Consider the following 26,447-nt stretch of genomic DNA (forward strand, 5'->3'; position numbering starts at 1 on the left):
CATGCCATATTTCCAAGAGTGTATGCCATGTATTTTTGTGATCTCTGTGGTGACTAGAACAAGCATGCAAACTACAGAGAGATCCATGCATATTTTGTGATCTTTGTCTGCTGTTATTTTGTTGCCATGTAAACTTGATGCTATAGAGAGATCCATGCATATTTTGAAGATGTTCAGTAAGGATGTTTTGTAGATATAGTTGTAGTTGATCCATTCCTGCCCTTGTTTGCAATTATGGAGTGCCATAGCATGACTCAATCTTGCTCTGTTTTTGCTATAAAATATTTCTGGCAGATTCTTAACATGATATGCAATTTTGCAAGCTTGTTGTAGTTGATCCATGCATGCTATGTACTTACTCTTGCCATGGATAGCTTCATAAATATGCCATCTTGCTATAGGTATGCTTGTTTTGTCATGCGTTTCCTTGTGGTGAGTGCATCAAGCTCACCAAGATGCCCTCATATTATTGTTTCTGCCATGCTCTGTTTTCTGCAAAGTCCGAAACCTGTTAACGAAACTTAATATGTTTACATGCTTGCCATCATATCTTCTGGTCCTTTCTGGCTTATGGTCAGTAAGGGACTTTTGTCGTACGCATCCAGTAGAACACTTCCATGCCTTGTTTTGCCATGTTAAGTTCCTGTAGCATGTTGGTTTCGTGCTCTGAACATTGCTACCTGATGCTGTTTCAGACATGTCCAGTAATTTCACCAAGTCTGTGAACCTGATTTCTTTTGCACTTTTGCCATGCTTGTTTGAGCTTGATATGTTATGATCTAGCAGTAGCTTAGTGTTCATCTTTTGTCAAGCATCTCCTGTAGATTACTGCCATATGCTTTGTTGCTATGTTGGAGTGCTGTAGCATTGTTGTTTGTTGCATTTTAAGTGCTATCATGCTGTTAATCGCAGATTCGTGTCATTCTTGTTTTGCTTGCCATTTGCAAACCGTACATCCGTTTCCGGTGATCTTTATATCGATTTCGACCGAAATAATCTCATCTTTCCAGTGGCATGCTTGGTTTGCCAAGTTACTGCCTTGTTCATCATTTTCCTTCCGGAGCACGCATTTGCATTGCATGTCATATCTTGCATATCATACATGTTTTGCATCATGTTGCTCGTGCATTTCTCGTGATTGATTGTGGTTCCGTTGCTTGTGTTCTTGTCTTGGGTAGATCCGGGAGACGAGTTCGTGAACGAGGAACCTGTTGAGTACGCTTACGAGGATCAAGCTTTCGACAACTCTGAGAACCTTGCAGGCAAGATGACCACCCCTCGAAATCACTTCTATATTTGCTTTGCTAGTTGTTCGCTCTATTGCCTTGCTGCACTACCTACCACTTTGTCGTGGAATTAACACATCAGATGTCCTAGGCGTAAGGACTTAGTCGTGAGGCCAGCACATCTATGTAGTAGCTTGAGAGGGGTTGATTGGGATGAGAGACGCAGGGCGGATCAACGCACAAGACAAGGGTTTAGACAGCTTCGGGCCCCGGGAAACATCATCCGGTAACAACCCTATGTGCTGTTTGAGGCTAAGTCTCATTATGCTCACAATGGAGAGTCGCCGGCTCCGGCTCTCGGTATTTAGACCTAGAGATTATTTCTTGTTGCCTGTCCCTCTTTTGAGGAGCCCTGCCGCTCCTTATATAAGTTAGAGGGGCGGGTTACATGTGGAGTCCTAGTAGGACTAGGACTAGTCTATCTTCTCTTACAAGTTAATTACAAGTCCGGGTCTTGCTTCCTCATAAAGGAAATATTCGTCATCCCTTTCTTCTTAAGCCGGCCCATCATCACATGAGCCGGCCTTCTAGGCCTTGGGCCTAGTCTTCTATCTGACCCGCCGTCGGGGCCATCCGTGAGTCGTTCGGCTCGTGAGTCATCTGACAGTGAGCCGCTAGACCCGTGAGTCGCCAGTCCTCCGGCGGGTCACGGTGAAGCGCCAAGTCCGACCGGGTCATACTTCCGGCTGGGTCATACCGCGGGGTATATCCCCGACATTAGCCCCCAGTTTAATTTGGATTTATCCATGTTAAACTAATCTGCAATATAAACACAAGAACAAATTTGACAGGTTGTGTTCCGGGTTAAATATTCTTTGTAAGCCGGCACATGATCATCCTTAAGTCCTTGTCATCTTCCTTCTTGATATGTATCCATAATCTCATAGCAAATCTCTTTAGCAGATATGTTCAAATTTTGCCAATGCAAAAAATCCAGATACTTCCTTTGAAAAATCCGGGTCAACAGGCCAGCTTCAGAGTCAATTTGCTGACATTGGTCTCTTGTTGAGAAATATTGTAAGAGATAATCCACTTGAGTCGGCTTTCAATGCTCTGACTTGACAAAAATATTGGTCTTCAAATATTCAACTTATATTCAGCCGGCTTAAAGATATAAAACTTGCCGGTTTATGAGTACCAAAATTGCCGGGTTATAAATAGATGATGCCAAGTCATAATTGTCGCCGACGCCGGTTTATGATTTTTGCAGAAACCAGGTCAATCTGATTTACTCAAAACTGAGAATTTGAAGATATTTTCCCTTATATCCATATTACCTGTAGCCCCCAAGGGCCGGTTTAATCAGCATGAATAAGCCGGGACTTATCACCATGGCTTTAAATAAAATCCAGTTGTGTGGCCCCCATGAGTCGGCTATAGTCATAATAGTGTAGCCGGGTCATCCTAGAATTGTCTTGAATTGTTGCCAGGAGCAATTGGTAGCCCCCAAGGGCCGGCTCATTACGATGTGATGATTCGGGTCTTCAATGAAGTGAGCAAAAAATGACTTTGCATTAGCCCCCAAGTGCCATGGTGCATGCTGGCAGTGACATGGGACTTGCATATTTGATGTAATCTCAACTTGAATAATGTAGCCCCCAAGTGCCGGGTTATAAGCCTGCAGCGACTCGGGACTATTCCTTTCATTGTAGAATAAATCATATCCATTGATAAAATAATAGCCATTGCGCCAAAGCGACTTTGAAAACCTCAATCATAATATTAGTTACTGATAACCATAATAAAAATCCAGCCATGCTGGCTATTAAACATTTGAATAACCCGGTTTGAAAACCTCAATCATTCAAATCATAATGAAAATCCAGCCAAGTTTGGCTATTTAAAGATTTCAAATACCTTATCTGTTGACAAGTAAATCCGGAGTTTAAATACCCGGCGGCTCTTGGCCGATGGCGATTTATTACGCCTCCATTGTAAGCCGGAAATTTTATAACCCGGCTATTTATAGCCTTTTGAGAAAATCAAGAATTGATAACCCTTTTGAGACACCAATGTCAATCTTTCGATGATGGGCTTGGACTTAAACATTTATATAAGTCATAGTTCTGCAAATCCTGCACAGAGTTTAAACAACATACGCCCTGGCGACTTAATGTCAAAAGCCAGGGCGGGTAACTACCCAAATGTAGTCTTATCCTGCACACAAGTAGATCACAAGAAACCTTGGCGGTTTACCGCAGGGCGGGTCATAATATCTTACATATGACCACGGATGTGTAAAAAAGGAGTCACAGATAAGCCTGTTATGAATCATAACTTTGAAACATAACAATAATATCATACTTGTGATATTGAATTTGCATTTGTCGGTTTATATGACCTGCACAATAAGGGTGATAACCTAATCTTTGATACGCGCATGATTCCAATGGCGCAATTCAAAACATACCGGCGGCTTAAAGTCCATAGCCAGGGCTAGTTTAAACATAATTATGTATAAACAATATCATACCTGTGATATTGAACTGTACTGCCGGCTTATGATACATGTGCCGTAAGTGTGATAACCCAATCCTTAGAAGCCAATGCTTCCACATAGATGATGATTGTCATAAGCCGGCGACTTATCATCGAAAATCAAGCCGGGTTTAAATAGAAACCACTCATATACACTTTAGATGTGTTCAAAAGAGCTTAAAATTATTTGCAAAAAGAAACTTCAAAAAATCTTGAGGCTTCTGATTCGAATACGATCAGAAAACCGTCCCAAAGGGGTTAAGCTAAGATTCGAATACGATCATATAGCCCCCAGTGGCTTTGGCGTTGCCGATCAAGAGGGTACCGACAGCTATGTTCTCTTTGGTTCGAATACGACCTATGTTTGAACAGGAAGCCCCCTAATGACCTTGAGAGTTGTTTAACGACGCTGATTCGAATACGATCCACGTCGGTTCCCAAAGGGGGTTGAGCTATGGTTCAAATATGACCAAGAAACTCCCCAATGAGCTCAGCAGTGTGCCGATCAAAAGGGTATCGACAGCTATGTTCTCTTTGGTTCGAATACGACCTATGTTTGAACAGGAAGCCCCCTAGTGATCATGAGAATATTTAACGACTCTGATTCGAATACGATCAGGGTCACACCAAAAGGGTTAAGCTAAATTCGAATACGATCAGCTCCCAATGGTCATTAAAGCAGGGTACCTATATTTGAGTTGTGCTTTGTAATAGACTCTCTTTGGTCCCTTTAATTTTTCCTGAGAACTTAAGCTTTGTGAGAGATAACTTTTTTTTGAACCGGAAATTTGTAAACTGGATATTGAGAGCTCCAAAGCTTTGTAAGATATAAATTTACCTTGAGCCGGATGTTTGAACCGGATTTGAGAGCTTGAAAGCTTTGTAAGATATAAATTTACCTTGAGCCGGACTTTAAACCGGATATTGAGAGCTTAAGTGAGACTGACTTCCCTTGAGCCGGATTTTAAACCGGAATCCTTTCTGATGACCCGGAACTTCTTCATTGAGCCGGGATTTTGTAACTGTCATATACTTTCTAAGCCGGAAATTTTCTGACGGCCTTTAAATTTTCATCAATATAACAGTAGTCTCCGGGACCGGGTTATCATTCCCTCCAACGACCCGGAGTTCTTGAATGCATTGAAGCCGACCAATGATGCCGAGTCATATTATTGTAGCCCCCGAGTCTCAAGACGACTCGAGGAGTTGACTTTGAGATTCTCCATATTGACCATAACATAAGGGGTATATCATTGGTGTTGACAGCGCGATGTGAATCCACAGAAGGTTGAGGTGACTGCGGCGGGTTATAAAGGATCCCATATGAGCCGTGTCAGCAACTCGGCCAATGGTTCCTTCCAACTGGATGTTTTGAAGTTAACCAAACCGTAGTGGCGGCGACTTGTGCGCTTGCCCATTGAGCCGTCCAGTGCAGACGGCGGTTGATAACACATGATAAGTTTCCTCCAAGTTGTTGGAAGAAAACCGGGCTTCCCAAGCAGTGACTTGCTCATATTCAATAACAACTCATGCAGACAGGTACGGCCCGGTGGGTTGATGTAGACCAGGCCGCGAGAGACGGACGGTAAAGACGACCGTAGCATCAGAGGCGGCACAGACAGATGAGCCGGCCGTGGCGTTGTAAGCCAGTGCGGATGAGCGAGTTAACCACATCGTTTTGATGTAGTGAACAATTGTCCTGCATCAACAATATTGCAGACCAAGGCAAAGATAAACTGCTCTTTGACAAAAATACTATGTATTAAGAACAAACTTGGATGAATATCACCTGATTCGCCCGGGCAACAGATGAGTCGGCCGCGGCGCTGTAAGCCGGTGCGGACGGGCGAGCTAATCGCAGGCACGGTAAGTCGAGCGGACAGGCGAGTCGGCCGCGGGGGGTGAATCGGCCGTAGGAGCAGACAGATAAATCGGCCGCGGCGTTGTAAGCCGGTGCGGACGAGAAAATTGTCCTCCTCGTTGTAAGCCGATGCGGACGCGTGAACCGGTCGCGAGGGCGTGCGGGCGAGTCGTTTGTGGTGCTGCAATGCGGCGCGGACGGGCGAGTCGGCCGGCGCATTGCTGTAATCCGGACCATGACACGCCAGTCCATGAAGCCGCGCGGTACCGCCGAACGTGCCTCCGTGATATAACACCACTTTGTAATGAATAATTCTCCTGCATATATAAAAATACCGTAGAGCAGAGTAGTTGTGCTCATAGTAATTAAAGTATACTGAGAAAATGTATAGGAGAAATAACACCTGATTTATTTTTTGGACGCATGTGAGCGTGGCCACTAGCGCGTAGCTGGTCTCCACATATGTGTATTCCATGCAAACTGATCTCCGAAGAAAATCAGCCCAATACGGAGTACCAGCATTAGTCACGTTGGTTTATTCCTTAGGTCTTGTAGGACACCGTAACAGCGGCACCGATTCCCTCGGGACTTGAAGCTGGCGTTCCCCTGATAGCAGCGGTTTAAGCGCGACGGGTCCAGCGTAGCGGAGTAAAACCAGCGAACGAGCGGATCTGGTGATAGCAGCTGGTGGTGAGGAGGCCCGCGGTCGGGCGAGTCATGGTGATGACTTGACGAAGGTGACTCCAGAACAGAGGGCGCGCGTGGCACGGAACTTGGCGATTAGCACTCAGAGTCGTGCAGGTGCGACCACGAGGAGAAAGAACGCCGTCGACGAAGTACGGAGGCGCATGAGCCAGAGGCCGGGACGGAGACGCGCAGGCCAAAGGCCCGTGGCCGGAGGCGGCTTGCGCAGGCAGGCTTAGAAGTGCTGCGGCAGAGGCGTCAGGGCCGAAACCGGCTGTCGCGGCGCAGATGCCCGATTGTGGAGCCCAAGTCCAAAGAGTACTACTAATCCCATCAAGAATCTGTGCGTACATGCATGGCTCACTTTTCCTTTGATTGATCCTTCACGTGGGGTCACGGTAGCAAGTACTACACCTTCACGTGGGCTGCGGCTTTTTCCTTCCTTAATCCTTGATGTAATCTTTTAGCAGATTCCTTATAGCCATCGGAGTTGGCCAAAGAAGACCGGTTCGGCTTCAGATAATTTTGGAACAAATCAATTTGTCTTGATGTGATGTACGTACGCGGCGGTGGCAATTCGGCGAATCTTCGCAAATCATTACAACTCGGCGGATCGCAAAATCGGCCGGCTGATGCATATCCTTCAAACTGATTCTTTCTTCATCCAAAAAATTTACCAACTTCTCGAACCCTTGAAGAGATCCCTTCAAGAATTCAACACCACCATGCGCAAGCCCCACGGTGGGCACCAACTGTCGTGGAATTAACACATCAGATGTCCTAGGCGTAAGGACTTAGTCGTGAGGCCAGCGCATCTATGTAGTAGCTTGAGAGGGGTTGATTGGGATGAGAGACGCAGGGCGGATCAACGCACAAGACAAGGGTTTAGACAGCTTCGGGCCCCGGGAAACATCATCCGGTAACAACCCTACGTGCTGTTTGAGGCTAAGTCTCATTATGCTCACGATGGAGAGTCGCCGGCTCCTGCTCTCGGTATTTAGCCCTAGAGATTATTTCTTGTTGCCTGTCCCTCTTTTGGGGAGCCCTGCCCATCCTTATATAAGTTAGAGGGGCGGGTTACATGTGGAGTCCTAGTAGGACTAGGACTAGTCTATCTTCTCTTACAAGTTAATTACAAGACCGGGTCTTGCTTCCTCGTAAAGGAAATATTCGTCATCCCTTTCTTCTTAAGCCAGCCCATCATCACATGAGCCGGCCTTCTGGGCCTTGGGCCTAGTCTTCTATCTGACCCGCCGTCGGGGCCATCCGTGAGTCGTCCGGCTCATGAGTCATCTGACAATGAGCCGCCAGACCCGTGAGTCGCCAGTCCTCCGGTGGGTCACGGTGAAGCGCCAAGTCCGACCGGGTCATACTTCCGGCCGGGTCATACCGCGGGGTATATCCCCGACACACTTGCTTTATCATGTCTCCCATATTGCCATGTCAGCCTCTAACCACCCTTTCCTAGCAAACCGTTGTTTGGCTAAGTTATCGCTTTTGCTCAGCCCTTCTTATAGCATTGCTAGTTGCAGGTGAAGTTGAAGTTTGTTCCATGTTGGAACATGGATATGTTGGGATATCACAATATCTCTTATTTAATTAATGCATCTATATATTTTGGTAAAGGGTGGAAGGCTCGGCCTTATGCCTGGTGTTTTGTTCCACTCTTGCCGCCCTAGTTACTGTCATACCGGGATTATGTTCCTTGAGTTTGCGTTCCTTACGCGGTTGGGTGATTTATGGGACCCCCTTGACAGTTCGCCTTGAATAAAACTCCTCCAGCAAAGCCCAACTCTGGTTTTACCATTTGCCGCCTAAGCCTTTTCCCCCGGGTTTTCGCGAGCCCGATGGTCATCTTATTTTAACCCCCCCGGGCCAGTGCTCCTTCGTGTGTTGGTCCGAACCGAGCAGCCTGCGGGGCCACCTCGGGGAAACTCGAGGTCTAGTTTTACTCGTAGCTTGACTTATCCGGTGTGCCCTGAGAACGAGATATGTGCAGCTCCTATCGGGATTTGTCGGCACATTCGGGCGGCTTTGCTGGTCTTGTTTTACCATTGTCGAAATGTCTTGTAAACCGGGATTCCGAGACTGATCAGGTCTTTCCGGGAGAAGGTTTATCCTTCGTTGACCGTGAGAGCTTATGATGGGCTAAGTTGGGACACCCCTGCAGGGTATTATCTTTGAAAGCCGTGCCCGCGGTTATGAGGCAGATGGGAATTTGTTAATGTCCGGTTGTAGAGAACTTGTCACTTGACCCAATTAAAATACATCAACTGTGTGTGTAGCCGTGATGGTCTCTGTTATGTATGACGTAAGTAGGAGTTCAGGATCACTTCTTGGTCATTGCTAGATGACGACCGTTCCGTTGCTTCTCTTCTCGCTCTCTTTTGCGTATGTTAGCCACCATATATGCTTATTGCCGCTGCAGCTCCACCTCATTACACCATCCTTTCCTATAAGCTTAAATAGTCTTGATCTCGCGGGTGTGAGATTGCTGAGTCCTCGTGACTCACAGATTCTACCAAAACAGTTGCAGGTGCCGACGATGCCAGTGCAGATGATGGGATCGATCTCAAGTGGGAGTTCGATGAGGAACGTGGTCGTTACTATGTGTCTTTTCCTGATGATCAGTAGTGGAGCCCAGTTGGGACGATCGGGGATCTAGCATTTGGGGTTATCTTATTTTCATCTGGATTTTGACCGTAGTCGGTCTATATGTGTGTATTTTGGATGATGTATGAATTATATTTATGTATTGTGTGAAGTGGCGATTGTAAGCCAACTCTTTATCCCATTCTTGTTCATTACATGGGATTGTGTGAAGATGACCCTTCTTGCGACAAAACCACTATGCGGTTATGCCTCTAAGTCGTGCCTCGACACGTGGGAGATATAGCCGCATCGTGGGCGTTACAAGTTGGTAATCAGAGCCATCCCCGACTTAGGAGCCCCCTGCTTGATCGAATCGCTGGCGTTGTTGAGTCTAGAACAAAAATGTTTTGAGTCTTAGGATTATATATATCGGAGAGTAGGATTCTTTTTACTCCTCAGTCCCTTCGTCGCTCTGGTGAGGTCTCCTGACGTAGAAGTTTTGACTATTCTCTCCTCAAATTTCACTAAAAAATTTTTAGGATCACGCGGGTATCTTGGAATCGTTCCGATGGTTTTGTGACGAGAACATTGTTCTTGGTGCCTCCTGACATTTAGGGGTTGTGGCAGTGTCCCGGGGAGTTGAGCTCCGAGGTGTTGTCGTCACAATTTTATCGTTGCAGTTCTGGAATACCTGAGTTTCGCCGACATCGAAATCTCTTTTATGCAGTTGTTGGTGAGATCACCTCGACGCCACCCAGTACTGGGGCGGGAGTTCGGGAGTATTGCCATAACTTGTATAACGGATGTTTTTCGAAGGTTGAGGTAAACGATTTCCGAAGGTTTCTTGGTTATGTGTTGACGGATGGATACAGCTGGATCTAGGGATTGCTAGTTTGGGTGATATATTTTGTGTCCCCTGTATCCCCAACACCAGATTGCATAACCAGAAAGTTTCGGGAGTTTATAAGTGGGAATTCAAGTAGCCTTAGGATATCTTTCCGACAGACGCATGATATGAGATTGGGGTTCGACGTCTAGTGGTCCGCCTGTACACGGTTGGTTTTACAGTGGTCTCGTAGTGTCTTAAAGAGTCCTTGGCTATGCCGACTCGGGGACGCTTCGTATGTCATGTGCACAGCCTTGTACATGATGGTGCTGTACGATTGAGCCCGTGTGGGCCCCACCACGAAAACTTCGGACGAAATCTCTATCATATGTTTGTTCCGGCTTATTCTGCAAGCCAATACTTTGTTTTGTTTTGAATTGTGGTATTCGAGTTGCTTCGAAGTCATATGTTGATTCCATATCTTTTTCAAGTGGCTTCTCAACTTATGGAAGTGTGATGATTTACTACGGAATTCATTCGTTCATCTCGTTCGAATGTTTATTGTGAAGACTATATGTTGCAATTTCTATCCGTTGATTCTACTTATCTATTTGTCTATCAAGATGCTAACGGATGTCACCCTCTTCAGGATGGCTCCGCCAACGCGTCAGAATCCGGATCGCAATGAAGGGAGTCAAGCGAACCCTCCGCCACCACCTCCGCCTCCGGAGGCATGGCAAGCTATCATGGCAGCCACCAACGCCAATGCTCAGATGATTCTGCAACTCTTGCAAGAACGCACCCAAGGGCAAGGCAATCAAGGCAATCAAGGTCAAGGCAACAATCAGCTTCACTTCGCTACTCTCAACCAGTTTCTCGCAAATCAGCCCAAGTCTTTCAGCTACTGTGCCGAGGCCACGGATGCCGATGATTGGCTCGTGGACATCAACAAGCATTTTGAATGTAGCAATGTCAGGCCTGAGGACTATGTCAAGTTCGCTTCTTTCAGCTCAAGGACCAAGCTGCTGATTGGTTTCAGCAATACAAAGATTCCAGAGGAGGTCGTGTGATCACTTGGACTGACTTCTGTCGGGACTTCAAAGCGCACCACATTCCACAAAGTGTTGTTGAGAGCAAGCGTGAGGAGTTCCGCAATCTCAAGCAAGGCAACATGTCTGTGTATCAATACAACATCCAGTTTCAGAAACTTGCTCGCTTCGCTAAACAAGACGTTCCTGATGAAAAGAGCATGATCTATCACTTCAGAGGTGGCCTTAGAGAGGATCTGCAGTTAGCTCTCGTTCTTGTTGAGCCTACTCAGTTTGATCAATTCTATAATATGGCACTGAAGCAAGAGGCTGCTCAGCTCAAGTGTGAGGCTTCTAAGAAGAGAGTCAGAGACGCAGTTCAGTCTTCTTCTTCCTCACTTGTGGCAGCTAAGCAACAGAAGTTCTGGTTGCCTCCTCCTCCTCCGTTTCGTCAGCCTTACCAGCAGAAGAACAAAGGTGGCCATGGTTCTTCCAACTCTTCCAACTCTGGCTATCAGAACAAGTCTCAGAATCAAGCTCCAAAGTACAATGCTCCTTATCACCGTCCACTCTCAGAGGTGACTTGCAACAAGTGTCAGCAAAAAGGTCACTATGCTAACAAGTGCTTCAACCAAAGGCGCCTTCCACCTCCTCCTCCTGTCAGATCTTCCAGCAATGCAGTGGTCAAGCATAATCCAAAGTCTGCAAAGGTGAACATGATGAATGCAGCTCAAGCGGAGGAATCGACTGATGTGATAATGGGTAATCTTCCAGTTAATGATATTCCTGCAAAAACTTTTTGATACTGGTGCATCGCTTTGTTTCATGTCAAGACCGTTTTTTGCCAAGCATGAATTCACTTGTTCTCATCTGGGTAAACCCATGGATGTCGTTTCTCCGGGTAAACGTTTGAGTTCTAGTATGATGGTTCCGGATGTTTCCATCAAGATGGGAAACTATAAATTTCAGTCTTCTCCAATTGTTCTTGGTGACTCGGATATTGATCTTATTCTCGGGATGGACTGGCTTTCTAAGCACAAGGCTCAACTTGATTGTGCTGCCAGGGAAATTCAATTGACACACTCTTCTGAGGATGTGATTATTTATGCCGCTCGTGATGAAACCATTCGGTTTTTTTCTCTCAATGAGAAGGGCGAATTGAATACCATCTCTCAAATTCCAGTCGTTTGTGAGTATCAAGATGTCTTTCCAGAAGAGCTTTCGGGTATGCCTCCTCACCGGCCAATTGAGTTCGTTATCGAACTAGAGCCTGGTACTGAACCCGTTTGCAAGCGTCCATACAAGCTTGGACCCAACGAGCTGAAGGAATTGAAGAAACAGCTCGATGAACAAGAGCCTCTGGGTTTGATCAGACCGAGTTCTTCTCCATGGGGTTGTGGTGTTCTTTTTGTCAAGAAGAAGGATGGCACGAACCGACTTTGTGTCGACTGCTGTCCATTGAACAAGAAGACAATCAAGAACAAGTATCCACTTCCCAACATCAATGAGCTATTCGAGCAACTCAAAGGTTCTAAAGTATTCTCCAAGCTTGACCTTCAAATGGGTTATCATCAGATTCGCATTCATGAAGAAGATATTCCCAAGACAGCATTCAGAACAAGCTTTGGTTCTTATGAATATACTGTCGTGTCTTTCGGCCTTGTCAATGCTCCTCCAGTTTCTCTCGGATGATGAATTTCATCTTCAACCCCTATACCAATGAATTCGTCCTGGTGTATCTCGATGATATCTTGGTCTTCTCCAAGAATAAGAAGGACCATGCCAAACATTTGCGATTGGTGCTCGACAAGCTCAGAGAGTATCAATTCTATGCGAAGTTCTCCAAATGTGAGTTTTGGCTCGATGAAGTTCTTTTCCTTGGTCACATCATCTCTGCCAAGGGCATCGCTGTTAACCCCGAGAAGGTGTCCGCAATTGTGAATTGGGAACCTCCTCAGAATGTCAAGCAGCTCCGCAGTTTTCTTGGTCTTGCAAGCTATTGCCGAAGATTCGTTGAGAATTTCTCTAAGATTGCAAAGCCTCTTTCCAACCTCCTCCAGAAGCATGTGAAGTATGTCTGGTCTCCTGAGTGTGACGTTGCTTTCAACACTCTCAAAGAGAAACTAGTCACAGCTCCTGTCTTGACTCCTCCTGATGAATCCAAGCCATTTGAAGTTTTCTGTGATGCTTCTCTCCAAGGTCTCGGTGCTGTGTTAATGCAAGAGAAGAAAGTTGTGGCCTATACCTCTCGTCAGTTGAAGCCCAACGAGAAGAACTACCCCACTCACGATCTTGAGTTGGCGGCAGTTGTCCATGCATTAATAACGTGGAGACATCTCTTGTTGGGAAGACAAGTGGACATTTTCACCGATCACAAGAGTCTCAAGTACATCTTCACTCAGCCCAACCTCAACCTCAGGCAGACTCGATGGGTCGAAATGATTCAAGAGTACAATCCGAGTATTGAATATACTCCAGGCAAAGCCAATGTCATTGCAGATGCTTTAAGCAGGAAGGCTTATTGCAACAGCTTAATTCTCAAGCCTTTCCAACCGGATCTTTGTGAAGCTTTCCGCAAGCTGAATCTCCAAGTTGTTCCTCAAGGCTTTCTTGCCAACCTCATAGTCTCTCCTACTTTGGAAGATCAAATTCGTGAGGCACAACTCCTTGATGCCATGGTGAAGAAGGTGAAACGTGGTATCGACAAGGGTCTTTCCAAATACAAGTGCTATCGCATTGATGACAGAGACACTTTATTCTTCGAGGACCGGATTGTGGTTCCTAAAGGTGATCTAAGGAAAGTCATTATGAACGAGGCGCACAATTCTCTCCTTTCCATTCATCCTGGAAGTACGAAGATGTACCATGACCTCAAGCAGTCGTATTGGTGGACTCGAATGAAGCGAGAAATTGCTCAATTCGTGAATGAATGTGATGTCTGTCGAAGAGTGAAAGCAGAACACCAACGACCAGCTGGTCTCCTCCAACCTCTTGCTATCCCAGAATGGAAGTTTGATCATATCGAAATGGACTTCGTGACTGGATTTCCAAAGTCCAAGCGCGGAAATGATGCTATCTTCGTTGTCATCGACAAGCTTTCTAAAGTGGCTCATTTCCTTCCAATCAAAGAATCCATCACAGCAGCTCAGTTGGCAGAGCTATACACCTCCAGAATTGTCTCCTTGCACGGCATTCCACAATTGATTTCTTCAGATCGTGGAAGCATCTTCACCTCTAAGTTCTGGGACTCCTTCCAGAAGGCCATGGGCACAAACATTCGCTTCAGCACAGCTTTCCATCCTCAAACTAGTGGCCAAGTCGAGCGAGTCAATCAAATTCTTGAAGATATGCTCAGGGCTTGTGTCATTTCCTTTGGCATGAAATGGGAAGATTGTCTTCCATATGCTGAATTCTCCTACAACAACAGCTTCCAAGCGAGTTCGGGCAAGGCCCCATTCGAGATTCTCTATGGCAGAAAGTGCCGTACTCCTCTCAATTGGTCAGAGACTGGTGAACGCCAACTTCTTGGCAATGACTTAATCACTGAAGCTGAAGAAATGTGTAAAGTCATCCGTGATAATCTCAAAGCCGCGCAATCGCGCCAGAAGAGTTACTATGATAGTAAGCACCGTGATGTGGCTTTCGAGATCGGAGACCATGTCTACCTCCGCGTCTCTCCAATGAAAGGCACTCGTCGCTTCGGTATCAAAGGGAAGCTTGCCCCTAGATACGTGGGTCCTTTCAAGATCATTGGCAAAAGAGGCGACCTCGCCTATCAACTTGAGCTTCCTTCCAACTTCGCGAACGTGCACGATGTGTTCCACGTGTCACAGCTCCGCAAGTGCTTCAAGACGCCTGAGCGCACTATCAACTTCGAAGAGATTGACCTCCAAGAAGATTTGTCTTATCATGAGCACCCCGTTGCTATTCTTGAAGAAACTGAGCGCAAGACTCGCAACAAGTCAATCAAATTCCTGAAAGTGAAGTGGTCGCACCATTCCGACCGGGAAGCCACCTGGGAACGCGAGGACCATCTCCGTTCCGAATATCCGGAGTTCTTTCAGTCCTAGATCTCGGGACGAGATCCTCTCGTAGTGGTGGAGTGTTGTAACACCCCGCATGTAACTTTCCATATTTGTAACTCCGACTCTTGCCATTTTCGGCTATGTGTTATGATATTCCCTCCGTGGTCGGGTTTTGTCTTTCGTTTTGCATTTTGTTCATGTCATGCATTTCATATCATGTCATCATGTGCATTGCATTTGCATACGTGTTCGTTTCATGCATCCGAGCATTTTCCCCGTTGTCCGTTTTGCAATCCGGCGCTCCTATCTCCTCCGGTGCACCCCTCTTGTTTTCTTTCGTGAGCGGGTGTCAAACATTCTCGGAATGGACCGAGGCTTGTCAAGTGGCCTTAGTATACCACCGGAGACCACCGGTCAAGTTTCGTTCCATTTGGAGGTCGTTTGGTACTCCAACGGTTAACCGGGCATCCGCAAAGTCCATTTGAGTGTGCAGCAAAACCCCCTCAAAACCAGCCCAAAACCCACCAAACTCTCTTCCATGCTGTAGGTCGTTCGATCACGATAGTGTGGGCGAAAACCGCACCTCATTTGGAGCCTCCTAGCTCCCTCTACCTATTTATATGTGAGCCCTCCCGAAAACAAACGCAGACGAAACCCTAACCCGCTCCTCGCGCCGCGCCGGACGCGTCCGCCGCCGGCAGGACAAACCCGCCGCCGCCCGCAGCCGCTCACGGCGCGCCACGTGGCAGCCCGTACACCGCCGCCGGGCCCGTAGCGGACCCGCGCGGCCCGTCTGCCGCCCTCCTCCTCGCGCCCGAGGCCGCGCGCCTCCGGTCGCCGCCGCCGCCACCGCCGTGCTCTCCGCCGCCGTCACCGCCGCCGCGGCCGCCCGCCGCCGACCTGCCGCGCCGCCTGACCCCGTTCGCCGCCGCGCCGCCGTGCCCGCCTGCGCCGCCCGTCGCCGCCGGGGCCCTCCCCGTCCGGCGCCTCCTCTTCTCCTACGGCCGTCGCCCCGCCTCCTTCTTCCTCCCGTCGCCGGCGAGCGCCGTCGAAGCCCGGCCCCAATCCGATCTGAGAGCTATAGCGTGCGTTGACTTTCTCCTCGACCCCCGTTTTTTCTCCAAGTCTTCATCTTCTTACAGCAAGTACCCATGTTCATCAGTGCATAACTCTCTGCATATAGCTCCGTTTCGCGCGTGTAATATGTCAAATTGTTTGTCTCGTGATGCTCTTCATTTTGTTCGATTGCACCATGTTAATTAGAGGCCATCTTGATGCCCAAATCTCTGTTTCAAGATTGCTAGTTGCTGTTATCTTCTGGTTCTTAGCAGAACTTGGAGGTTTGTTATTTTTGTATCATTTAATCTGTGCATCTTATGGGCATGAGCTCTACATGTGTTTTGTTGTATGCCATGCCATATTTCCAAGGGTGTATGCCATGTATTTTTGTGATCTCTGTGGTGACTAGAACAAGCATGCAAACTAGGCCCCGTAATGTTTCTGATTTCAGGGACTTAGTATTTTCTGTGTCTGTGTGCTGTTATTTTGTTGCCAGGTAAACTTGATGCTAAAGAGGGATCCATGCATATTTTGGAGATGTTCAGTAAGGATGTTTTGTAGATATAGTTGTAGTTGATCCGTTCCTGCCCTTGTTTGCAATTATGGAGTGCCATAGCATGACTCAATCTTGCTCTATTTTTGCTATAAAATATTTCTGGCAGATTCTTAACATGATATGCAATTTTTGCCAAGCTTGTTGTAGTTGATCCATGCATGCTATGTACTTACTCTTGCCATGGATAGCTTCATAAACATGCCATCTTGTTGTAGGTATGATTTTTTTTGTCATGCATTGCCTTGTGGTGAGTGCATCAAGCTCACCAAGATGCCCTCATATTTTTGTTTCTGCCATGCTCTGTTTTCTGCTAAGTCCGAAACCTGTTAACGAAACTTGCTATGTTTACATGCTTGCCATCATATCTTCTGGTCCTTTTTGGCTTATGGTCAGTAAGGGACTTTTGTCATATGCATTTATTAGAACACTGCCATGACTTGTTTTTCCATGTTAAGTTCCTGTAGCATCTTGGTTTCGTGCTCTGAACATTGCTACCTGATGCTGTTTCAGACATGTCCAGTAATTTCACCAAGTCTGTGAACCTGATTTCTTTTGCACTTTTGCCATGCTTGTTTGAGCTTGATATGTTGTGATCTAGCAGTAGCTCAGTGTTCACCTTTTGTCAAGCATCTCCTGTAGATTACTGACATATGCTTTGTTGCTATGTTGGAGTTCTGTAGCATTGTTGTTTGTTGCATTTTAAGTGCTATTATGCTGTTAATCGCAGATTCGTGTCATTCTTGTTTTGCTTGCCATTTGCAAACCGTACATCCGTTTCCGGTCATGTTTATATCGATTTCGACCGAAATCATCTCATCTTTCCAGTGGCATGCTCGGTTTGCCAAGTTACTGCCTTGTTCGTCATTTTCCTTCCGGAGCACGCATTTGCATCGCATGTCATATCTTGCATATCATACATGTTTTGCATCATGTTGCTCGTGCATTTATCGTGATTGATTGTGGTTCCGTTGCTTGTGTTCTTGTCTTGGGTAGAGCCGGGAGATGAGTTCGTGAACGAGGAACCTGTTGAGTACGCTTACGACGATCAAGCTTTCGACAACTCTGAGAACCTTGCAGGCAAGATGACCACCCCTCGAAATCACTTCTATCTTTGCTTTGCTAGTTGTTCGCTCTATTACCTTGCTGCGCTACCTACCACTTGCTTTATCATGTCTCCCATATTGCCATGTCAGCCTCTAACCACCCTTTCCTAGCAAACCGTTGTTTGGCTAAGTTACCGCTTTTGCTCAGCCCTTCTTACAACATTGCTAGTTGCAGGTGAAGTTGAAGTTTGTTCCATGTTGGAACATGGATATGTTGGGATATCACAATATCTCTTATTTAATTAATGCATCTATATATTTTGGTAAAGGGTGGAAGGCTCAGCCTTATGCTTGGTGTTTTGTTCCACTCTTGCCGCCCTAGTTACTGTCATACCGGGATTATGTTCCTTGAGTTTGCGTTCCTTACGCGGTCGGGTGATTTATGGGACCCCCTTGACAGTTCGCCTTGAATAAAACTCCTCCAGCAAAGCCCAACTCTGGTTTTACCATTTGCCGCCTAAGCCTTTTCCCCCGGGTTTTCACGAGCCCGAGGGTCATCTTATTTTAACCCCCTCCCCCCCGGGGCCAGTGCTCCTTCGAGTGTTGGTCCGAACCGAGCAGCCTGCGGGGCCACCTCGGGGAAACTCGAGGTCTGGGTTTACTCGTAGCTTGACTTATCCGGTGTGCCCTGAGAACGAGATATGTGCAGCTCCTATCGGGATTTGTTGGCACATTCGGGCGGCTTTGCTGGTCTTGTTTTACCATTGTCGAAATGTCTTGTAAACCGGGATTCCGAGACTGATCGGGTCTTTCCGGGAGAAGGTTTATCCTTCGTTGACCGTGAGAGCTTATGATGGGCTAAGTTGGGACACCCCTGCAGGGTATTATCTTTCGAAAGCCGTGCCCGCAGTTATGAGGCAGATGGGAATTTGTTAATGTCCGGTTGTAGAGAACTTGTCACTTGACCCAATTAAAATACATCAACTGTGTGAGTAGCCGTGATGGTCTCTTCTCGGCGAAGTCCGGGAAGTGAACACGGTGTGAGTTATGTATGACGTAAGTAGGAGTTCATGATCACTTCTTGGTCATTGCTAGATGACGACCGTTCCGTTGCTTCTCTTCTCACTCTCTTTTGCGTATGTTAGCCACCATATATGCTTATTGCCGCTGCAGCTCCACCTCATTACACCATCCTTTCCTATAAGCTTAAATAGTCTTGATCGCGCGGGTGTGAGATTGCTGAGTCCTCGTGAATCACAGATTCTACCAAAACAGTTGTAGGTGCCGGTGATGCCAGTGCAGATGATGGGATCAATCTCAAGTGGGAGTTCGATGAGGAACGTGGTCTTTACTATGTGTCTTTTCCTGATGATCAGTAGTGGAGCCCAGTTGGGACGATCGGGGATCTAGCATTTGGGGTTATCTTATTTTCATCTGGATTTTGACCGTAGTCGGTCTATATGTGTGTATTTTGGATGATGTATGAATTATATTTATGTATTATGTGAAGTGGCGATTGTAAGCCAACTCTTTATGCCATTCTTGTTCATTACATGGGATTGTGTGAAGATGACCCTTCTTGCGACAAAACCACTATGCGGTTATGCCTCTAAGTCATGCCTCGACACGTGGGAGATATAGCCGCATCGTGGGCGTTACACTGTAGGACGGGCATTTCCTCTTCGGGGCGGCCAGTCAAGATACCTGTATCAACCGAACTATAACATTCCACATTTTATGACGAGATCAATAATTCGGACGGTTCACAAGTCATACCGAATATGCCGTCCTTCAGCTTCTGGTTTTCCTGTTGTGCCTCCAATAGTTGAGCCTTCAAGCTCTTTAACTCTTTGTCTTGTTTCTTCACTTCTTCTTCTAGTTTCTTTTCTTTGCCATAATACATCAGGGCACTCTTTATTTCTTCAAGCTCGGAGATAGCGGCATTTAGCTATGTCCGGCTTGTCTCAAGCTCCTGGGTCAACGCACTGTTCTTCTCCTTGAGAACCTGCGGTCAGCAAACAATCCTCAAATTGGTTTGGTCCACGCTCTTTAAGTCTCGGGGGCCACTACTATCTACCCACTAAGTTCATAAAGATTTGTACCTGCATATCCTTCGAGAACAGGCAAGCAACCCCGGCGAGTCCGTCCCGGACAGCTCGGATGTACGCACCTACATTTCTTAGGGCGGTAAACTCCGGCTCCGTTAAGGCAGAGGCACATAAGGCTTCTTTCAAGTGACGATGATTTATCGCACATTCAACTTCGGAGTTAGTAACGGACATCTCATCCGTCTCTCCATGAGGCGAACGCATTAGCATGCGCCCCCGCCCTAGCTGGTATCTCCGGCACCGTACTAGCCGCGGCTCGGATGGCAGAGATCTTGTTCACGGTTCGCCGTATACCCCTCCTGCGATGATAGAAGAAGGATGCGAATGTCAATTCAGCTTCACGCCTGAATATTAGATAAGAGGAATATACCTTTTCAGTGATGGAGAAGGTTCAGTGGTGCTTCTGAATTCCTTTCGTTTTGCATGACCCTTCCATGAAAGTGCTGGCCTTCTCTTAGCCGCCTGCCCCTGAGTACGGCTTGCTGAGCGCCGATCCAGTGAAACATGGTTCAATGCAGAGGTTAAAGAGACGCGCAGAAGTATTTCTCTCCCGTGAGAATACAATTTCCGAATCCTTACCTTCACGAAAGGGTAGAGGTCGGGATAGTCAGCCGCAATGGCTAACTCCAAGCCGTTAAGGCTCACCTGATAGTATACTCCATCTTCAAACTCTACAAATATGTCCGGATCCTCATGGAATCCGGGGTACTCATTGCGATCGTGATCCTCTAGCTGGGGGGCGGGGCAGTAAATGTTCTCAATAGTTTGCCTCCATGACTATTTCAAAAAGTAACCAGGGTATTCGGTTAATGCATCTCAATGAGTAAAAAAGTACTGAACGGTTAGGAAACTTACCCATTCAATGAGATTGTACATGGAGAAGGCCTCTCGGCAATATAAACGAAGGGAGTCTTCTTCTTCTCCTTTATACAGGTCGGCCTGTGTTGCGGCCAATGCGGCTTGGCTATTCGGACCCTTTCGCCTGTAGCGGGATGCATCGTCCTCCCCGTTATAGTTCCATAAGGGGGTTACCCTGGATTGAAGTGGCTGGATGCATCTTTGTATCGCAATGGCCATAAATTCCACTATGGAGAGTCCGGAATGGGTCAGTACCATGACCTTGTTTACCAATCTCATCATTTCCACACTGTCTTCCTGAGCAGGGGACTTGGGACGCCAACTATATAGCTTCTTCAAGGGGGCGTTGGAAAATTCTGGCAGTCCACGCCAAACAGGGTCCGGAAGAGGTACATCATCGATATAGAACCATTCCGAAGACCATTCGGCAGATCCCTTCTTCGGAGTCCCGACTATACGCCATACTTCGGCGCCGCCCACTTCAAAAATAGACCCGCCGCCCTGATGGCGGGGGACGAGGCAGAAGAACTTTTTCATAGTTCAAAGTGAACCCCACAGCCCAAAAACAATTCGCAAAGGGAGATGAAACCAGAGATATGTAAAGTAGAACCTGGTGTGAGGTTGTGCAGCTGGATCCCGTAGTGTTCCAGTAGGCCCCTAAGGAAGGGGTGGATTGGGAATCCCACGCCCCTCAAAAGGAATGAAATGAAGCACACCCTCACCCCTTGGCTGGGATTGGGGAAATTCTTCGGCAATGCATCAACACCTATAGTAGTTAACCCCGCCCGTACGGAGACTAGATCCAAGGGAGGGAGATATCCTTGCATTTGGAGCCGACTGAGCTGGAGGTGGGATACAGAGAAACTCTGCCAGTCCCCTTCTCAAGGGCCATGAGGGCACGAGGAGGAGCCAGGGGCACTCACCATGGTCTGAATTTTTCCGTGGCATGCTCTTTTGCTTTCAGTATGATGCGGGCTGGCGTTTTGAAGATCTCACCTCATTTTGTAGGCGCGGCTTGTGCCTATCAGAAATATTGAAATATAGGGATAACAGACCATTCACATTCACTCAAACGCGTGGAAATCGAGGCGACGAGAGGGAGAAATCATAAAGATTGGACGCGGAAACCGATGCCGGACTATCGTCAATGCGGAATATAATGGGGAACCCGCCTTGCGAAACCGAAGACTTGCGTCCGCATACTACATCATTATTGAAGGAAAGTTTAGGGGCTACTGAGGGAGTCCTGGATTCAGGGGTCCTCAAGTGTTCGGCCTAGGAGTATGGGCCGGGTTGCATGGGCCGTACAAGATCAAGCTGAAGAATATCTACCGTGTCCGGATGGGACTTCTCAATACGTGGACATCAAGAATAGAGTCCGGAGGTTTCCTTCCCTGATAAACCGACCTTGTACAAACCCTAGACCCCCTCTGGTGTGTATGTAAACTGGAAGGATTAGTCCATAGAGGGTACCCTTTTCAGCATCACTGGAATCCTCATAGGCCAGACATCTAGGGTTAGCCATTACGATCTCGAGGTAGATCAACTCTTGTAATCTTCATACTCGTCGAATATAATGAAGCAGGACTAGGGTTTTACCTCCCTTAAGAGGGCCCAAACCTGGGTAAACACGGTGTCCCCCGGCCTCCTGTTACCATTGATCCTTAGACATACAGCTTGGGCCCCCCTACCCGAGATCCGTCGGTTTTCACACCGACAACTGTCACTCTGATCAGACATACTATCATTGCAAACTGAGAGCTGACCCTGTGGATAGTTATAGATGAGATAGAATGCATGAGCATCACAAAGTGCAGAGTTTTTGCAAAACAAATGAGTCAAAAACTTAGTTTTAGTTTTCCACAGAAAGCATTTCGGAGCTACTGATTTGTTAAACTCGGGGGCACCGAAGCAACTTTGGAGTCTAAAGTAGTAGAATCGGTCAGACCGAGACACAGTTCGGTGACTCCGAGATTGCTAGGGTTTCACGAAGTTCTGAACTTGGTCACACCAATTTGCAAGTTTCGGTCAGACCGAAAATTACAAGTGCAATGGCCTAGGCCAAATCGGTGAGGCCGATTTCAACAACTCGGTCGGCCCGAGATAAGTTCGGCGGAAACCTAACACTAAATTTTCGAATCAAAACTAATCTAAAGGAAGTTTTCTTTGGATAGATTGATCTCATACTTGGTAAGAAACATGGCATTGTCTTTGTGCTAAGAATCAGAGGTAAAAGATTGCACAAAGTCTCGAACTCATAGCCTAATTTGGCGATGAGCTCGCTACGACGACAGCGGCGGGAGGTCACTGGCGACGAGAGGATGATCCGAAGACCCGAGTCGACAGAGCAGGGCACGCGCCGACGAATAGGTTTCGGAAAATTTTCCAAAATTTGACCCGTCGCTATATATATCCTGAGCCTGTCGGTGTGACCGAGTGAAACAACTCGGTGGCACCGAGATGCAGAATCGCAAGCGGTTACTGCAACTCGGTGGCACCGAATAGTTCTAATCAGTTTCACCGAGATTGAAAACCTAGATCAACTTAGTGAACTCGGTATGACCGAAAAGGATGAATCGGTCAGACTGAAATGCACAGAAAGGTTTTGGAAGTTTAAGTCTATGACGAATTGGTGACTCCGAGTGCTCCTCACCCAGAGGGTTTGAATCTGACTTGATCAAACTTTGTGATGTAGCATGAATAGAGGTTGAGACGAGAAAAGCATAGATAGCTAGAGGAAGTTCTTAGGCATTCTTGTCCATCCATTTGGCAAAATAAGAAGAGCCAAACAATCAAAGCAACAAATGGATGTCCTCGAATGAGAAAAGTATGCATTCAACATGCTCACACAATAAAATGGCAAATGAAATATGTGGCAACGCATGCACAATCATTCTAGCATCTATCAAGCGATTGGCGATGACTAGGTCATGTATATAAGATTATATTGACTTAGGAGTCAAATGAGAACATTTGATCATAGGTCATACACATCGTTTAAGCACAAGTGGGGTTTCCACTTTTACATAAAGCATTGTTGTGTTCACACCATTAGAGTTACTTTAGCTCAATTCTTAGAGTAAAGCTCCCCCTAGATGTGATATCCCCCCTAAGAGGGATGAACTAACCTTGGGTTTTGTCGATGATGAATTCATGTAGGTGTTGAAGATGTGGACGCTCATTGTTCATGCAGATCATTTGAAGCAATCCATTGGAGTGAGTTGCACTTTTAGTACCTACATGGGTTAGTCCCACAAGGAAGAAACAAGGATATCCATAGACATAGAGTGAAGCACACACATGATGATGTCCATGAAAGCATTATATTACCTTGTCCCTTGACTTACCAACAAGAGGGTTTGTGACTCCTTGAACTAGTGCAAGATGTGGAAGTTGTTTGCACTTGTCCTTGCCAAGATGAATATGAGTGAAGTATGTTGGCGGAGTCACCCTCAAGAACTCTCTAGTTCTTCTACTTCGGGATACACATCATCTTCATGGGAATCCTTGGGGTTGTTGATGTACTTGATGAAGTAGAACTTGAACTAGACTTGGGAACCCACTTGACCAAGGCCTTTGTAGCATCTTCAAATGCATCAATCTCCTCTTAAAGCTTTTCCTTGTTGGGGATCGTAGCATAATTTTTAAAATTTTCCTACGCTCACGAAGATGCATCTATGGAGTATACTAGCAACGAGGGGAAAGGAGTGCATCTACATACCCTTGTAGATCGCGAGCGGAAGCGTTCCAATGAACGTGGATGACGGAGTCGTACTCGCCGTGATCCAAATCACCGATGACCGAGTGCCGAACGGACGGCACCTCCGCGTTCAACACACGTACGGTGCAGCGACGTCTCCTCCTTCTTGATCCAGCAAGGGGGAAGGAGAGGTTGATGGATATCCAGCAGCACGACAGCGTGGTGGTGGATGTCGCGGGATGCCGGCAGGGCTTCGCCGTGCTTCTACGAGAGAGAGAGGTGTAGCAGGGGAGGAGGGAGGCGCCCAAGGCTGTAATACTACTGCCCTTCCTCCTCCCCTTTATATAGGCCCCCTGGGAGGGGGGGCGCCGGCCAGAACCCATCTGGATGGGGGGGGCGGCGGCCAGGGGGGTAACTTACCCCCCAAGCCAAGTGGGGCGCCCCCCCACCCTAGGGTTTCCAACCCTAGGCGCAGGGGGGAGGCCCATGGGGGGCGCCCCAGCCCACTATGGGCTGGTTCCCTTCCCACTTCAGCCCATGGGGCCCTCCTGGACAGGTGGCCCCACCCGGTGGACCCCCGGGACCCTTCCGGTGGTCCCGGTACAATACCGATAACCCTCGAAACTTTCCCGGTGGCCGAAACTGGACTTCCTATATATAATTCTTCACCTCCGGACCATTCCGGAACTCCTCGTGACGTCCAGGATCTCATCCGGGACTCCGAACAACTTTTGGGTTTCCGGATACTCATATCTCTACAACCCTAGCGTCACCGAACCTTAAGTGTGTAGACCCTACGGGTTCTGGAGACATGCAGACATGACCGAGACGCCTCTCCGGTCAATAACCAACAGCGGGATCTGGATACCCATGTTGGCTCCCACATGTTCCATGATGATCTCATCGGATGAACCACGATGTCGAGGATTCAATCAATCCCGTATACAATTCCCTTTGTCAATCGGTATTTTACTTGCCCGAGATTCGATCGTTAGTATCCCAATACCTTGTTCAATCTCGTTACCGGCAAGTCTCTTTACTCGTACCGCAATGCATGATCCCGTGACTAACGCCTTAGTCACATTGAGCTCATTATGATGATGCATTACCGAGTGGGCCTAGAGATACCTCTCCGTCATACGGAGTGACAAATCCCAGTCTCGATCCGTGCCAACCCAACAGACACTTTCGGAGATACCTGTAGTGCACCATTATAGTCACCCAGTTACGTTGTGACGTTTGGCACACCCAAAGCACTCCTACGGTATCCGGGAGTTGCACGATCTCATGGTCTAAGGAAAAGATACTTGACATTGGAAAAGCTCTAGCAAACAAAACTACACGATCTTTTATGCTATGCTTAGGATTGGGTCTTGTCCATCACATCATTCTCCTAATGATGTGATCCCGTTATCAATGACATCCAATGCCCATAGTCAGGAAACCATGACTATCTGTTGATCAACGAGCTAGTCAACTAGAGGCTTACTAGGGACATGTTGTGGTCTATGTATTCACACATGTATTATGATTTCCGGATAACACAATTATAGCATGAACAATAGACAATTACCATGAACAAAGAAATATAATAATAACCATTTATTATTGCCTCTAGGGCATATTTCCAACAGTCTCCCACTTGCACTAGAGTCAATAATCTAGTTACATTGTGATGAATCGAACACCCATTGCGTCCTGGTGTTGATCATGTTTTGCTCTAGGGAGAGGTTTAGTCAACGGATCTGCTACATTCAGGTCCGTATGTACTTTACAAATATCTATGTCTCCATTTTGAACACTTTCACGAATGGAGTTGAAGCGACGCTTGATATGCCTGGTCTTCCTGTGAAACCTGGGCTCCTTCACAAGGGCAATAGCTCCAGTGTTGTCATAGAAGAGAGTCATCAGGCCCGACGCATTGGGAATCACCCCTAGGTCGGTAATGAACTCCTTCATCCAGATTGCTTCCTGTGCTGCCTCCGAGGCTGCCATGTACTCCGCTTCACATGTAGATCCCGCCATGACGCTTTGCTTGCAACTGCACCAGCTCACTGCTCCTCCATTCAAAATATACACATATCCGGTTTGTGACTTCGAGTCATCCAGCTCTGTGTCGAAGCTAGCGTCGACGTAACCCTTTACGACGAGCTCTTCATCACCTCCATAAACGAGAAACATATCCTTAGTCCTTTTCAGGTACTTTAGGATATTCTTGACCGCTGTCCAGTGTTCCATGCCGGGATTACTTTGGTACCTTCCTACCAAACTTACGGCAAGGTTTACATCAGGTCTGTTACACAGCATGGCATACATAATAGACCCTATGGCCGAGGCATAGGG

Source organism: Triticum aestivum, chromosome 2D (genome assembly GCF_018294505.1).
Source record: "Triticum aestivum cultivar Chinese Spring chromosome 2D, IWGSC CS RefSeq v2.1, whole genome shotgun sequence".
NCBI lineage: Eukaryota > Viridiplantae > Streptophyta > Magnoliopsida > Poales > Poaceae > Triticum > Triticum aestivum.